Here is a 15,952-nt window from a genome sequence, read left to right as displayed (position 1 = left end):
TTAAAAAGTAAAAAAAGGAATACTAACCCTGTGAAGCACCTTGCTCTGTTCAGCAGCTGTCACTGGGATGTAGGACAAGTGCACAATTCTCTGTTCAACACCACACTTTCATTCCAGAAACAAGTACTGTGATCCCAGTGCACATCTGGGTCACCGTCCTACAACCTGTGTGTGCAAACCCACATCCACGTGCACCCGTGGGCTGCTCTGGGAACATACCATAAAATAGGCTACCAAGATTGATGGGTACTAAACCTTCACACAAAGGAAAGGTGGAGCTTTAGCATCACTTTATCACTCCATGGAGCTTTTGATGACAGCAAAGATCATCTCTGTCTACTTCAAGCAGAGCAATTGTATTTTATTCTGCATCCTGGACAAGTCAGACAGATCACGACACCAAAAAAAAAAACCCAAAACATTCTCCACACCCCCCAGTACATCGGCAACGGTTCTATGTCAAATTATTCAAAAATAGGATTACAATTCTTTTAATGCCATCTTGCTGAAATAGTTCATATTTATTCACAGCAGCCCAGCTAAGCTGTTCCAGCAGCAATCGATCACTATTTGCAGCCTTCTGATCCTTTCTAGAAGGTGGTATGTTATCTCCACAGAAGTAATAACTGATAAGGCTCACAGGACTGCTGACCAGCCCAGGCACTCGCCCGCCCCAAGGCCACACACCCCAAAGCAGTCTCTGCAGATATTCATAATTCCTCAACTTCTCCTTCGGTCGTTGTTCCCCCCGACACACCTCGTTGCTTTTGCAGCCATTTCAGTCCAGGGCTTCTTGCTCCGCCTCCTTTCCCCTCTGCCCGCAGCCCTTCCCCACATCTGCAGAATGTGTCTTTCTCTCCCATCCAGCCTTTTACTCTGGACCAAACCAGCTGCAATTCCTTTGCTCTTTTCTAGACATCTGACTGTCTCGGTTGCTCTGGTATGAACTCTATCCATTTGGTTTGCATCTTTTTTGTTCATGTCTCTTCTATTACTGAAAGAAAATGTATGAAACTTAAGGACTAAAGAAAACACACCACAAAAAGTGATCGAGGTTATTAGTCTTAGTTAATATTAGTCAATAGTTTTCTACAGATTTCAACTTCTTATAATCTCTTCCCTCGCACTGTCACCCACCACCCCTTTGATTTCCACTTCCCCACTGCCTCCCAGTTTTTCCAAATACCATCAGAAAATTCCTCTCTAATTTACTTCTCAGAAGATACAATCTAATGGGTAATTAAAAATACAAAAGAAAATGTAGGAATAGCTGTTTTCCCTTAACAGCTTCCATCCCATTAAAATATTTTGCTGCTATAATGCCTACGGGGCTTATCTTCAGTTGCAAGAGAACAAAGAAAACAAACACTGAAACATTATCTAAATAAGCCACAATATTTTAAGAAAAGCTACCATGGTGCTATGGGACCTTGGAAACTTGCTGCAAAATATGTGAGATATTGCTCAGAAGCAAGTTTTGCTCTTCAGTTCTATAGCTAGAAACCATAACAACACCAGTATCCATAAATCCTGCCTTTCCTATTTCACAATGTATTTCACATCAGCAAATTGCATTGGAAATACTATTACAACTCCCACCACAAAGTCCACCACTTCCTCCACTTGTTTATTCCTTTGAATTATTAATATTAGCAAACAAACATTAAAGAACATGAAAGTAAATAAAAAGGGGAAAATAAACTACACCATTAACATACGATCAACTACATTAAATTGTAAATAAAAGTACAGTGCCATTTTTAAGAGGGGGGGACTGCTAAGTTTGTTTATTAAGGAGTTTGGTTCTCTTCCAAGTTTCACGTTCCAGCCTGAAAATAACTTCTTAAAACAGCTGTCAGGTTTTTTTGGGCGGAGGGAGAGTGATCTATGAGCAAATATGATCTTTCTTTAGAACCACACAAGTTATCAAGGGTAGTCGCTTGTGCTTCACTAAGAAAATTCAGATCCTTTGTGGCGCCTCAAATCTGCAACTGAGAACCTAAAGGAACATCCGGAAAGAAAACTAAACCTCCATGGAGAGACCCCAGTGTCTGAGCTCACAAAATGGAGGAGAACCATCATCCCCATGCTCAGAAGACCATGGGAACTCATCAACTCCCACTGGAACAAAAATCAGCTTTTAATCTTCCTTTCACTTCAGGTTATTTTAAAACATATTTTCCCCAACTAAATTCTTAGTTAAGTAGATATTTTTAATTACATTAAAAACAGCAATATAGTTAAATATCAAGTAATTAAAGCTCCAAATCTCATAGTAGTATGTTCAAGAGCAAACATGAGGAAATGCAACAACCTACTGACTGTACTGTAAACATGCACATTAGCGTTTACCCTTCAGATTTTCATGTATTATATACACTTGGTCTCTCTGTTGTTGGCTGATAAAACTGCAAGTAAAAATATGTCATTCTTTTGTACAATGTACACTGACAGTCCAAAAACTCCAATTTCTCCACACATGGAGACACATTCACATCAGAAGATATATTCACAAAAACAGTCATGCTAAGTAGTTTCTGTATTCAAAACAGTCAAATATTAGCTAGACACATTTAGTGATTCAATCACTTTTATATGTGGGACAAGTAGAGGCTCCTCCATGTTTTAAAGGTCTTAAAATGTACTTTGTGAAGAGCTTATTACAAATGAGCAACCAAAAAAAATCCTGGCTAAACTGTTGCTGTTACAGTATGTTCTTTCTGTCTCCAACATCCCTAAAGCTAAATTCTGTTTCAGGAAATAGCATGAATCTCCCCAAAACGCAGCATCAGAAAACTTTAGACTGTTAAAGAATCACTTCCTTTCTCCCAAATAAGTGTCACTTAAAAATCCTCTCTCTTCTAGAACTACTGCAACATTGCAGTAAGAGAAACTGTTATCTGTTTTGTATTAAGAAAAACGAAAACAACCCCCACACACACACAAAAAAACCCCAACACTGACAAATATATTCCATGGCAACTTCTCCCATCTAAGTCTCAAGGCACAGAACCACCAGTGCAGGAACTGCAAACCAAACAAAAAGATGCAGACAAGCAACTGGGAAAACGTCACTAACGAGCATCTGCCACCCAAGTGCAGGAGAGCAGAACAAATACGGGGCTGCAGGACGAGAAAGAACTTCCAGAGGGGATAACACGGACATTCCTCCTTACAGACACGGCACCTACCCACATCCATGAGATTTCAAATGCTGCTGTGCTGAACACCTGCAATTCTTAATCCTTTTTTTGAAATGACGCCTGGTATCTCCACATCCCCCTACCTCTTCTAATGTCCTAATACAGATTTACCTTTTTAAGACCTCAAAGTATTTTACTATTTATTTATACTGCCATACTAAATAGAAAAAGTACAATTCTCCCCTATGTTCCCCTTACTTCAACATCGAGACACGAATGCTATAGGTAGAAAATGTGGGACTGTGATGGGATATGAGAAAATATTCCCATTGCAGCCAAAAACAATATTTGCAAACAAACAGTGTCCAAGATGGAACTATCAAGCAATACTCCCTGTGTCCCACTGAACAATAATGAAATTTTAACTACTCCCTATTTAATCAGTTTATAACTGCTACAGTAGCAAGCACCTGGATTTCTGCACAAACCTCAAATACAGCATTTTGAGAATTGCTGTCAACAAAGGATTAGCACAGCTTCTTATTAATAACCGAACTCATTACCTGACCTCAGCACATAACAGCCCTTCGCATCACTTGTTCCACTACAAATACATTTCAGAAGTGAACACATGTCTGACTGCTAGGGATTTAAACCTGGTTTTGGGAGTCACATAGAAGGATGTACAGTAGAAATCTCAGTTACAGCAAGACAACACTTCATCGTCACATTTTGAGGATGTGTCTGGCAAGCTTCACATTAAAAAGAAAAAAAAACTTACATTAGGAATAGTTAAAATTCACAGAACAGAAAGGTGAAGTAAACTATTCCAGAAGCTTTCTTAGAGGAAGCAGGAACATCAAAAAACACAAACACCAAGACACCCAACAACAGCTATAACTGGAGTTTGATTAGGGATGACTTACCTCTGGCAAATTATCAAATGGGCATGTCAGAAGAATGATGCATTCAGCATCAGGCATCAGGCAAATGTCTAACAACGGGTTTTCAGGAATGGGTGACGCAGTTACAAATGAGAAGTTTATTCTTTAAGAAACTAAAGATACGGGTTCTATACAGTTTTCAAAGCAAGCACCTGGCTCACTCTTACCACAATATCCATGTACGAGTACATACATTTAATCCACACTAGTTATTCAAATACCTGGCTATCTCTCCAGTTTATGTATTGTGCCTATGTGGTAGATTTTTATCACCTGACAAGGGAAAGGAAAGAGTAAATATTAGTGAGTAAAACTTCATTCTCCTTTTGTTATGGTTCAACTGTATATTAGTATAAAAATATCCAAATGTATATAAATCAATAGATTTCTTTTAGGCTTTTTTGAAAGAAAGGAAATGTACGAGATTGGCAAAGCCACATCAGGGATAAAAAAAAAAAAACACCTAACTATGCTCAAAAAACTGAAACTATTTATTTGTCCTACAAGGTTCTAAGAGAGCCATTACCAACTCCAGTGCTTTTGCCCAACACTGAATTCAGGCTGCCATCCCCGTCTTTCTTTGCGCATTCCCTCTGCCGTGGGGAGTGGGACAGCACATCTGGAATAGGTTACTGGTGCTACCAGCTCCCTGCTCTCCGCTGTCGCCGTGCGAGCGTGAACCTTGCCAGGGCTCGGTGCCACCACTCCTCACCAGCTGGAGATCACAGGTAGCAGCACAGGCTTCCAATTAATTCAATACCACTTCTTCTCTGAGAAGTGCCTCATTCCATAAATAAAGATCAAAGGACTAACCCTTTCAATGACCATCTAATATCAGCTACACTCTACTGGCTCATTTTCTGTAAGATCTTCTAATAGTCATTGCAGTTGAGTTATAATTTTACTGAAAGGGCAATAAAAACTCTTATAACTACTCCTACCATCTTCCATTCCCAAGTCTGTGTTTATAGCTTTAACTCTTGTACTTTGTGTCCACTTTATACTGAATCACCCAAATACAGCAGCAAGGACCTTTGTAACACCATTTTGCTTTACCTGTATTTCTGAAAGTCATTTGCTACATTTAAAGTTGTCTGATTTAGATAAACTATAGACATACTCAATGTATTTTAACTGCAGTTCCTGAATTGAATATTATGTATTTCCCCTACATAGACTGTTGTGTTACCATAATGTCCCAGAGATCACATTTAACACACAGAGTCCAGTTATTTCCACAAATCAATAATTCTGCTATTAAAAATAACTGGCTCTTTGAAATGAAACAACTATAACTGTAAACTTTAACAGAGTGCCATTTGAATTAGGAAGATTTAGTGTTTAAAAAGCTGCACCAGACATCGGTGGGGCATGGTCCAACTCCTGGGCTTACTAAGCAGCACAAGAATTAACAAATCCTGTACTCCAAACGGGTTAGACAAATAATGCGCCGTCAGCACAACCTAACACCGCAAAGCCTTCTCCATTACAGCAGCAGCAGAACAACTCACACAAATTTACAGCCGTATTGGCTGCACACTTGTCTATGGCTGATATTAGGCTCATACAAGTCAAATCACAACCCAAGTCCCAAAACGCAAATGTAGTGCAGTGTATTTAAGTGATTATCTAATACACTACTCCGAAGAAGCGCTGGTAAGTGTGGAAGCCTGGCAGGCAAATATCCTAACTTGAAAAAAAAAATCTTAATCTAAATTATAAGACAATTTCCAACTTTGTCACCTCCTGAAATCTTGGAAAGAATTATATGCTTAACAGATGTACTACATTTTAAATATAGCCACATCACGTACACATTTTTTTAAAACACTTAAACACTGTGCCTGATCAAAAAGTCTTCCGTATGGTCTGATTCACTTTCAGTACCTGATAATGGACATGAAATCATTACCAGCTCCTGAAGAGCAAACAGCCATTGCCAGACTGCCCCTGTCTCTGCGCAAGGGTAAGCGACAAAGCACAACAGTCGCCCCAGTGCTCACAAACCTGCACCTTCCCCTTGGTGGCCTTTGCCTGTACATTAAAAAAAAAACTTAAAAAATAAAAAAGGCATCCCTTATCTCCTTTTTTCCCCATGCCCTACATCAGACAAAGCAAGGAGCCGCAGGCTCAGTTACCATGAGCAGCAGATCGGATTCAAAGCCATCTCAGCCATAGTGGCAACCACCTCCTTCTTCCAGATCTCCCATGAGCAGCACTGTGAGCTGGGCACAGCCCATGTTGTGCTGCAGCCACCACGGAGAGAGGTTTGAAAACCTCTCCCACCTTCTCTTATCAACAGGTACATGTTATGATGCTCCCTATTAAATACAGAGAGCTAAGCAACTTTCATTTAAAAAAGCCACCCATTTGATGAACATCTACTCATTTGTGCTACAAGAATTAAGCACACCTTCTGAGCTGATTAAACATGATTCAAACATTTGCCTTCTCAGAAATAACAGACTGCAAAGACAACTCAGAGTATTTTCACATAAGAAACATCCTAAGGATGCACACATTTACTGAAATGTTATGTATATACACACATATACCTATCTATAAAAACCAAATAACTCACAACAGCTTTCTGTAATTAAGATGTTTTGATTTATTTGTGGAAAACTATAGTCAAAGACCAAATAAAAGTATCCGACACAGGTGAGAAAATGTGACTTTGGTGAAGACTGGCAGACCTTTTGTTTACCTCTGTATCCACAGCAAATTCCAGCAGCAGCAACGTTTCATAACCAAAGACGTATATGTTATTTTAACATCGTCAGCAGAAAAATTCAGATCATTATGGATTCCAGAACCTGGGGTGAGGCGTGGGGTGTGTGTGTTTCTCTTAAATGGTTTACTAGGGTTATGAAACACCTTGTAACACATTTTCTCATCCTCATGTGGTATTTTTAAGAATTATTTTTGCTTCTAGTTAATGCCACATTGCCAAGCAGCAACTAAAACATTAAATATTATTCAGGCTGTCTCATTAGTAACTCATACGTACATATGAGATAGAATCTCTTTTAGAACCCGTATCTTAGTAGCAAAGTCAGTCCTAAATAGGGAATCAGGGCAAACAAGTAAAATCCTTTTGCTTTTCTACACAGTGTTATCAAATCAGAACCAATTTTTAAAAACTGGAAATAGATGGGAAAAGTTTCAAAAGTCTTGGATCAAAGCCTGTTTATCTGCTGGTGTCATTTCACTGTGGACGTGTGCGACACTACAAAGTCTCCACGTTCCTTCTGGCAGCTTGTGGCCGCTTCTTCTCTTAGTGCAGTCCAAACTCAGACCTCCCAGAAACACCGACAGCTCCTACTAAGCATCACGCTGCCTAAACAAAGGAAATTTGGAGCTAGTGTTGTACCTGGTCTCTTAACAAATAATGTCTTTACAGGAACATTTCCTCATTACATCCTGTGTTTAACACTGGTCTTGTCAAGTCCTGAGCATTTCCAAAAAGATTTACCTGTTGTACTTTCGTCCAAGTTGGTCAGAGGTTAAAGACGCTTAGTACCTTAGAGGACAGACTTCACATGTCCATTAAACAAGAGGTAAAAAACGCAAGGATTTGGTTCCAAGAACTACTGGAAACAGCAATGCAAGAGCTTTGCCAGAAGGTCTTTTGGAAATAGCAAACCTAATGTAATATTCTGTAAAGAAAATAAAAATCTATTCCATATATTAAGCATATGCATCTAAGTCAAAAATCAAAGCTGCACATTTTAAAAATAAAAGATTCCACTTCTGACTCAAATATCCTTGGTTTATCTAACGAATGTAAAGAATTAAGCAGCCAGTATCAGAAGTTTTCTTATGTTTCCTGTAGGTTGAATCAATATTAATGGTATCTTTGATCATAGACTTTTTTTTTTTGCTTATTGTGCAGTTAAGCACAGTCAACCAAATCACGGCCACTTTGGCTCTTAAAACATATCAATAGTTATTACCATAATTGTTATTGATTATGGATTAGCTTTGCTTTCCACTTTCTCCTCCTCCCTCTCTTTTCAGGAGGGAAAAAAAAAGGGAGGGAAATTTTCTCCTGAGGTCTATAATTAACAAGACTGGACGGAAACTAAGACTGCGTGGCCCCTCTCCTCTCCTTGCACTGGCACCACCTCTGGTTTAAGGAATCACCTTCAGCCCACGACAACATCCACACAAGCGAATGTGAGTTAACTTCAGCTGAAGGTTAAAAAAAGCAGCAGCAAAAGGAAAGCAAATTGCTCTTTCATCAGTAGCTATTCAAGATACTACATATATAGCAAGAGCTTTTCTTTTGTTTGCAGGTTTCTGTATATGTTAAGCAGCAGGCAGAAGGAAAGGTCCATTACCAAGCTAGTGGATTTAATTCCACTAGTTCCTCTGCACTGTTCCAGCTCTGGAGATTTTATAAGTAACACTATTTTGTGACAATAACGTGATTTCTAAATTTATCACGTCAAGTTGAAGACAACAGCTTTAGAAGTACAACAAGAGGAACAGTAAGTTCTATCAGTGAAATAAAGACTTGCAATATAATCGTTGTTGTTTATATGGTTTGCTAAGAATTCACACATTAAGTTACTGTTGCAAATAACAAAGGCAAAAAGTTTTTGGGCAATTGTAAAGGGGCGTTTTGAATCTGATGAATGCTAGGTGAAGAAATATATCTAGAACGTTTTGTTCCTTCACCATGAAAAATATCTGTCTCTAAAGCCACATATCTAGTAAGTCTATTGCTCTGTGTTAAAATATCTGCAAGGAAAGAAAAAAAAAAAAAAAGAGAATATTCATTTGATGAAAACAATTTGGCTTGAAAGGGCAGTAGAGATTCCTAGTACAGTCCAATACTGACAAATGTGAGAGAAGCCCGACCAGCCAAATCTGTCCTATTGCCCAAGACAGCACCAGTGCCCCAACATGACATTCGGGAAAAGAAGAAGCTGTAACACTATGGTACAACCTCCAGTCTATACTTCACTTCCAACTGCCACTTTATATTTCCACCAATCAGTACTTGGGAGCAAACAGCTACACTTCCAAAACATGCATGGTTTTGCTTTAAATCCAATTCCATCATTTTCCTACAAACCTATGCAACAGCCATCACAATTATGCAAACTTATACAACAGAACCTGTTAAATGAGTTAAATGAGGCTATACTGACGAGCTGGCTTCTTCGCAATAGCAGCTCCCACTGGAAGTTAAAAATTTAAAGGCTAGGATTTTTTTCTTTCTTTCTTTTCAAAGGACAGAAATGAGATTGAAAATCATCTAAAAATAGCAGAGAATTTTCAAGTGTCAGCTGTGACAGAAAGAGGAATGGCTGTCTCTCCTTACAGAGCCACTATGGATGGAGTGAGCTTGTGATTTGGGATCAAGAGAGAGACATAGCTTACACACCAATTGTAGATGGTAGAAAACAATTTTAATTTACTAATTTTAGTAATATTCCAGGACAATATACAGCAACTTGAAATCCAATGAAACTGTACTTTGTTTTAAAGTGGTGAATGTTAATTCTTATCTATCTTGCCTGCCAGAAGGAAAAGTGAAGTACATATTGTGAAATAACTGCAAAAAGAGTTTTAAACAACCCATTCAAATCATGCATCCTCCTCGTGACAGAAGATGAATATAAATTATGTGTCTTTGACTTTGTTTTGTCTTTTCCATCAATCTTTTTCCTCTAGAAGCCACAGTGTCAAGGCTCTTCGTTAAATAAGTTATCTTGCATTTAAATAGTCCCCCACCTACCTCTGAAGCTTTATTGATGTAAATGGAAAGAAGGAAGAAGAGAGCTCAGACTTGTTATTTGTAGGGTACCTGTCTACACTGCAGCACCTACGTTTTGGGTAGCTGAAGAGAAAAACATCAATTAAGGACTCTGCAGATGACAATCACCGAAGGCAGCCAAAGACATGGCATCCCTCCAATATTACAGGACCTCGGATTTCAGCACTCATCTTTCTCGTGTTCCAGAATAAAGCCCCACTCCTGCCATGCTCACTTCAGCTCTTGGAGGATGTAAACATCCTAAGGTCTATTGAAACTGTTACTTCACAGTGCTCACAAAGGCTTAACCAGGCAGAGCTTCAACACTTCACAAGCACACTGTCAGTACTGCCTTGATTTACTTTTTAGTTAGTGTCAGGACGCAAAATAAATTGAAACTGGAGCTCACCCTGTTGAATAAAGTATGTGGTTAGAATCACCCTCCATCCCATACAAAGTGGAGAATCTTACAAAGACAGTAACTATGCTTATAAATTATTTTTCACTGTGTGCAATCAAATTAGCCCTGAAGCATGTTATCAAAACTCAAAGCCTCAAAACCCAACATCCAAGTTTCCCTTAAATAAAAAAAAACAGCTTAAGTGTGACTGTTTTTAATTGAGATATTTTTCTGCTTAACCTTACACAAATAGAAGCAAGAGCAATGCGACAAATCTTCCCCAAAATCTGGAGGAATTGTGACCTTCCTGCAGATGTCATAAAACCGACCTGGCAGTAAAGCTGGTCAGTGCTAATGCACAAATCCATCGGTTTCCTTTCAGAAAAAGTCATGTCATTGCATCATGTAAAATATTTGGAAAGCTCAGTAATCACTGGTTTTTCATACAAAGTTATTTCTTTTGTTCAGAACTATGAAACACATCTTCACCGCGTGAAGACGTGACAAAAAATAAGTTGAGCCACTATATTCACCTCCTTTTCTTTTTGCTATAACATAGTAAAACTACAGATCACATCAAAACGTTAAATCAATGTAGAATTTACTTCTTCCTAGCAATGTACCTTCACGCAACTTAACTCTAATTATAAGTCTTTATCTGTCACTGAATACTTTTCATTTTTTAAAAACAGGAGTGAAGTCAACCTGTGTACAGTATTTATTTTCAGTCTCACACTTGAAAATAAGATCATGAATCACTACCTCAATAACACCAGTTCATAGGTCAGGTTAGGTAAAATGGATAAACGGGTGATTCATTAAAAGGTTCTTTCTCAGGACTCTGAATTTTGTTTTGTGGGAAAAGGGAAATGTGTACATATGCTTATGTCACTACCACTTAGAAAACAATAAAATTTGTTCGATCAGCTGTTGCCTGACCATCAGATTAATTCTAGAATACCTGAAATTCAGAATTACAATGTCTGTTACAAACAAGTTCAATAAATATAAAAAGCCAGTATCTAAAGATGTACATTTATGGAACACGATGAAACCACAGGTTGAACGGGAAGACCTGCACAGCAGCTGGCAACAGACAAGATCAGCACCCTGACCTCCTGCTCTCATCCCAAAAACACTCACTAGTCAGAGAGCAAAGCTGCTCTTAGCCAAGCCACAGAGCAAAGCTGAATCTGCACAGAGCTCTCTGCAGAGCTGTCCTGCTGGCACAAGCACAAATCTTCTCCACTTGCGCTACACCCAGCAAGCCGGGCTCAAAAAGCTAAGGAAAACTTTCATCTTATCTTTCATCTACCTGGGAACTTCCAGAAGCACAGGACAGCTCCAGGTCCTCTGCACACAGGGCTGGTAAAAGACAGAAAGATGGGACAGGCAGTAAGGGTATAATCATGGTCTTCCTCTGACCACCCACAAAGGGAAGAAAAATTCAGCAACTTATTTCTTCATAACCTTATCTTGGGCTTCTGTCTTTCAGGAACACCCACACTGTGTTCCTTGGAACCCAAACCCAAGGAAGCAGCAGAGTATCAAGTCACCAGGCAGAGCTGCATCCCACGGTCTGCCAAGGGAAAAGCATCCCATGGGTCACAGGTTGCCACTGTGTAAAGCGCATGGCTATTTATGGAGAAATAATAACCTTAAATTACATTAAAAGGTTTCAATACGAAGTAAAATTGTGATTTTTATAACAGATTTGCTTCATTACAAAATGTTCAAAAGTAAAGCGGATATTAAAAGAACCATGGAGAACAGGGGAAGACTATACAGGAAGCTACAGATCTTCGAAATGCTTTGTCAGGAATGGCCACCAGCTGCCACAGGTGAACTGGTGGATTTTCAGGCAACCAGCGCTGAGAGAGCTGACCCTCCCCTGGAGCCATCGCCGACACGGCTGGGCTGGCCAGGTGACAGACTGCACCAGATCCACTCACATTTTCTCCATGATGTAGCAAATGGCAAAAGTCGGAGAGAAAAACATGTCTGTATCTTCAAGGGCTTCTAACTAAAGTTCAGCAATAAAGCCATTCCTTGAGGCAAACTGAACAAGGAGGTGTCTTGCTGCAGAAAGTTTGGGAATGCTTTAATAACAGTGACTCTAATAAGAGTATCAGCATACATACAGATGCCCGAAATAAAATCATGGTTCTGCTGTACTATGCTCTATAAACAGAGAGAAAGCATTCTTGCCCCCACATGCTTATGTATTTTGAGCACTCAAAAAAATAGAAAAATAAAATAAATGCTGGTGACCCTGGTATTTCTGGAAGAGTTGTGCTGGCTGGCTGGCAAATAGCAATACTGTGACCTCCTAAGTAACAAGAAAGAGAAATGCAAACAACCAAGAAGAACAGGGCAAACCAAAAATATTTCCATAAGCAGAACTTTTTATATCCTGAGAAGAGATCTCTGACTCCACCAAGTCCAGAAGGGACACATTAATGTGTATTATGTGACTCAGTATCTCATAGTCTACAACAAATGTATTTGTTGGGAAGTCTGGCATGAAAACAGAAAAAGTAAATTGTCTGAAGTCCTATGGCATTTTTTTTATGGCAGATACAATTGAACTGTTGTCTAGGGTTTATATATGGACCTCAAAATATCAGCACAGCATTACTCTCCTGCACTTCCCTCACACCCAAGGGGATCTGGTGCTGTGAAAATAGATGGCCTAAGCAATCTAAAAACAAATAGGCAGAAACAGGGAAAAACATTGCAAGGCCATCAGTGGCTCACCCTCTGCTGGTTTGTTTTAAACACCATCTATTTAATTCAGAAGTCAGAAACATAAGGGAACATAGCAGCACCCCACTTCTTGCAATAAGGAGTCAAGGAAACAAAGGTAGAAGAATAGATATTTCCATCCTAAAAAAATTAAATGAACCACAAAACAGCATAGGAGAGAAAAATTTAGTTTTGCGTCATCTATTCCAAAAACAAGGAACAGCACTAGCATAACAAGGGGTGCACATACATTAGTATTTCAAATGGAACAGGCAACGCCGTTTTGAAACAGCTGACCCAATTCACTCCTACATATCCCACTTTGGTGCACACTGTAGAGTTGCACCTGGATTCCTTCGGGTGAACCGAACCGAGAGGCTCGCTCCAGGAGCACGCCCGATGTGCTCCAACCACAGAGGTATTTTTGTTCAATGACCCAGTCCAGAACTAGCCTTAGGTAGAAGTCCTGAAATGTGCATAACGCGGGCACTGAGTTCTTGGCACCTCCCATTTTGCTCTATGAAGAGTTTACCTGATCATGTTGACTTAGTCTTAGAAAGATGGCTGAGGCTGCTGCAGCGGCTCAGACCATTAAGAGATAATAAACTAGACATACAACATAAAAAAAAAAAGGATATCATTAAGATACCAAAGATTGAAAAGAAGATGAGAAGTGAAGTACTAGTAGGGAAACAAAGCTTCTGTCTATTATCTCCACAGCACTTTCATACTTGAAAAGAGTATGATATATGACATAATTAAACAACCACAAACTTCCTCCTCTCTATCACTACTATCAATGAATTCTCAGGGAAAATAATAAAACAAAGCTTCCTAAAACAGCACCTCCATTCACAAAACTGAGCAGGTGTTTGGCAGAGGACAATTAATTAAGAGGTGAAATCTCAGTTTCCTCTATTAAATCTCAGAGCTGCTCCTTAACAAACCCCTCCCCTGCAGCAGGTTCCAGCCGCCTGCCTCTGGCACTGCTGTTAGATTGCTTTTATCATTGCTTTTTTTTTTTCCGACGTTATTTACCTACCAGCCAAGTAATCTGACTGCAGAACAAAGTACTGAGGAAACAGGAAAAAATGGGCAACTCCATAGCACACACCATGTGTCCTGAGGGGCTGGGCACTGGAGGGAAAGGGACCGCCTGCAGATCCAGGCGGTCATGGCATCTGCGTGGTTTAGAAGTACACACAGACTCCAATGTCTGTAACTGTATAAGACATTGATAAGAAATGGCAGCTAATTACAGTTCCAAAACAAAATACAGAAGGGAAAAGGGAAAAAACCCAACCCATATTCCTCGTTAAAGCAATTCTTACCACATGCTCCACGATTGCTTTCACAGTTAGATTTCAAGGTAACAAAAGACGGCTAAAATGTCAGTCTACAAAGCATACTTCATCTTATCTAGATTGCATTTCAGTTTGTTCATCCGCAGTGCCCTGGCTAAAGATGGACCTGTGGAAGTCATGGAAATCTGCAAAATCCAAACCACTGTACTGATGAGACACAGCAGCCTATGTATGCCTGCTCGCAATAAATGTAACCAAGGACAGAAGTCTGAGAAAGGCCATGAGCAATAAATACACTGCTGGCACAGAGTATAATTGCTCTACACAGTGCTCTTGCAACCTCCAAGAAAATATAAACAAATGAATAAAAATATTTCAGAGCAGCACCCTCAGTCTCCACAAATAGGTTCACATCGCTTTGTGATTAGTGATATCAAGTACAGTTATAAATTTAGCAAAAATACTTAATTTCATTTGTTGCCACAACTCACACTGCATCTGGCTGTAAAAGTAGATGGAAGAGGGTAATTAGGAACTTAAATATCATGTGGTTGTTTCTCTACAACCTATTCACTGTATTTTCACTAGAACACCAAGATTCGGCTTAGAGTAACAGAGAAATTATGTCTGATGCTTTTTTCTTGAAAGCACGCTTCCACCAAAATACACCAGTGTCAACAGTTTTCAAGGAAATTAACTGAATCTGTATTTTTAGAAACTAAACAGAAAGCTGAAGCCCAGGGACACACATCTGCTTTAGTTCTAAGGCTTCCAGCCACCAATGTCACTGTCGATATTTTTTTCTCCCCGTAAGCCTCTCATTTCAGCCCTGTTGCCATATGCATGTGGACAGCCAGCTCACCAAAAATAAGTATTTGTGTCACATCAAAATAAGCACCTGCCACAGGCGAGTGGCCTGCCATTACCACTTCCACCGCTGTTTTGCAATAATCTCTCCCCGTCCTTACTCACTGACACTTCCACAGCCATCCTGGCCTCCTTTTGTATTTGTCACAACAAACATCTCCTTCCTCCATCACAGCACTGTCCTGTGACTCCTTCAGCTCTTTCCACTCCGTCTTCAACATTTTCTTTATAGAAATGAATACACTCATAAAAAGAATGAATAGGCTGACATAGCATAAAAGGGTTTGCAACATACTCCACTCCCATTTTGATTTGTCTGCTCCCCACCTTGGGCTACAAGCGCTGCAGACAACCCAATATCTCTGCCAAAGGCACAGAACTGGAGACACAGCTTTTGCTAAAGAGACAATTAAACCCTCAGCACGTACAATCCTCCTGCACGCGCCCCTGAGTGCTGCTAGAAAGCAGTCAAGGGTTTCATTTCAAAATGAATACCATGTAGAAGAATGAAAATCGAATCCTCAGCCAAGCCATAAGGGGAACTGAAAGATCCCTCATTTTCTTTTCCGAATGGCAAATTTACAGTTTCATCCCCAAATCCTTAGAGCTGCAGAAATGAGCCTCTGCCAGCTCACTCAACCACCTGAGTAACTTTTTCCAGCCTAACTTCAAACTGTAGCAACTTGCTGTATCTAACTGCCAAATCTACAGCGCTCATTTCTTTCTGTGAATCCAGCTGTCATTTTTCCTAAATGTCTTCACAGTCCCAACTCTACCAATGC

The 15,952-nt window shown here is 39.7% G+C and overlaps 1 protein-coding gene across 3 annotated transcripts in view; it reads right to left on the bottom strand.

Moving 5' to 3' along the window:
* The window catches only part of ADCY9 (adenylate cyclase 9), an 85,983-nt gene that overhangs the window by 66,567 nt on the left and 3,464 nt on the right, over positions 1-15,952 (bottom strand). The window lies entirely within an intron of this gene.

The sequence above is a fragment of the Nesoenas mayeri genome (genome assembly GCF_963082525.1).
Source record: "Nesoenas mayeri genome assembly, chromosome: 15".
Lineage (NCBI taxonomy): Eukaryota > Metazoa > Chordata > Aves > Columbiformes > Columbidae > Nesoenas > Nesoenas mayeri.
The sequence above is the reverse complement of the archived record's forward strand: the minus strand, read 5'-3'. Positions and strand labels throughout refer to the sequence as shown.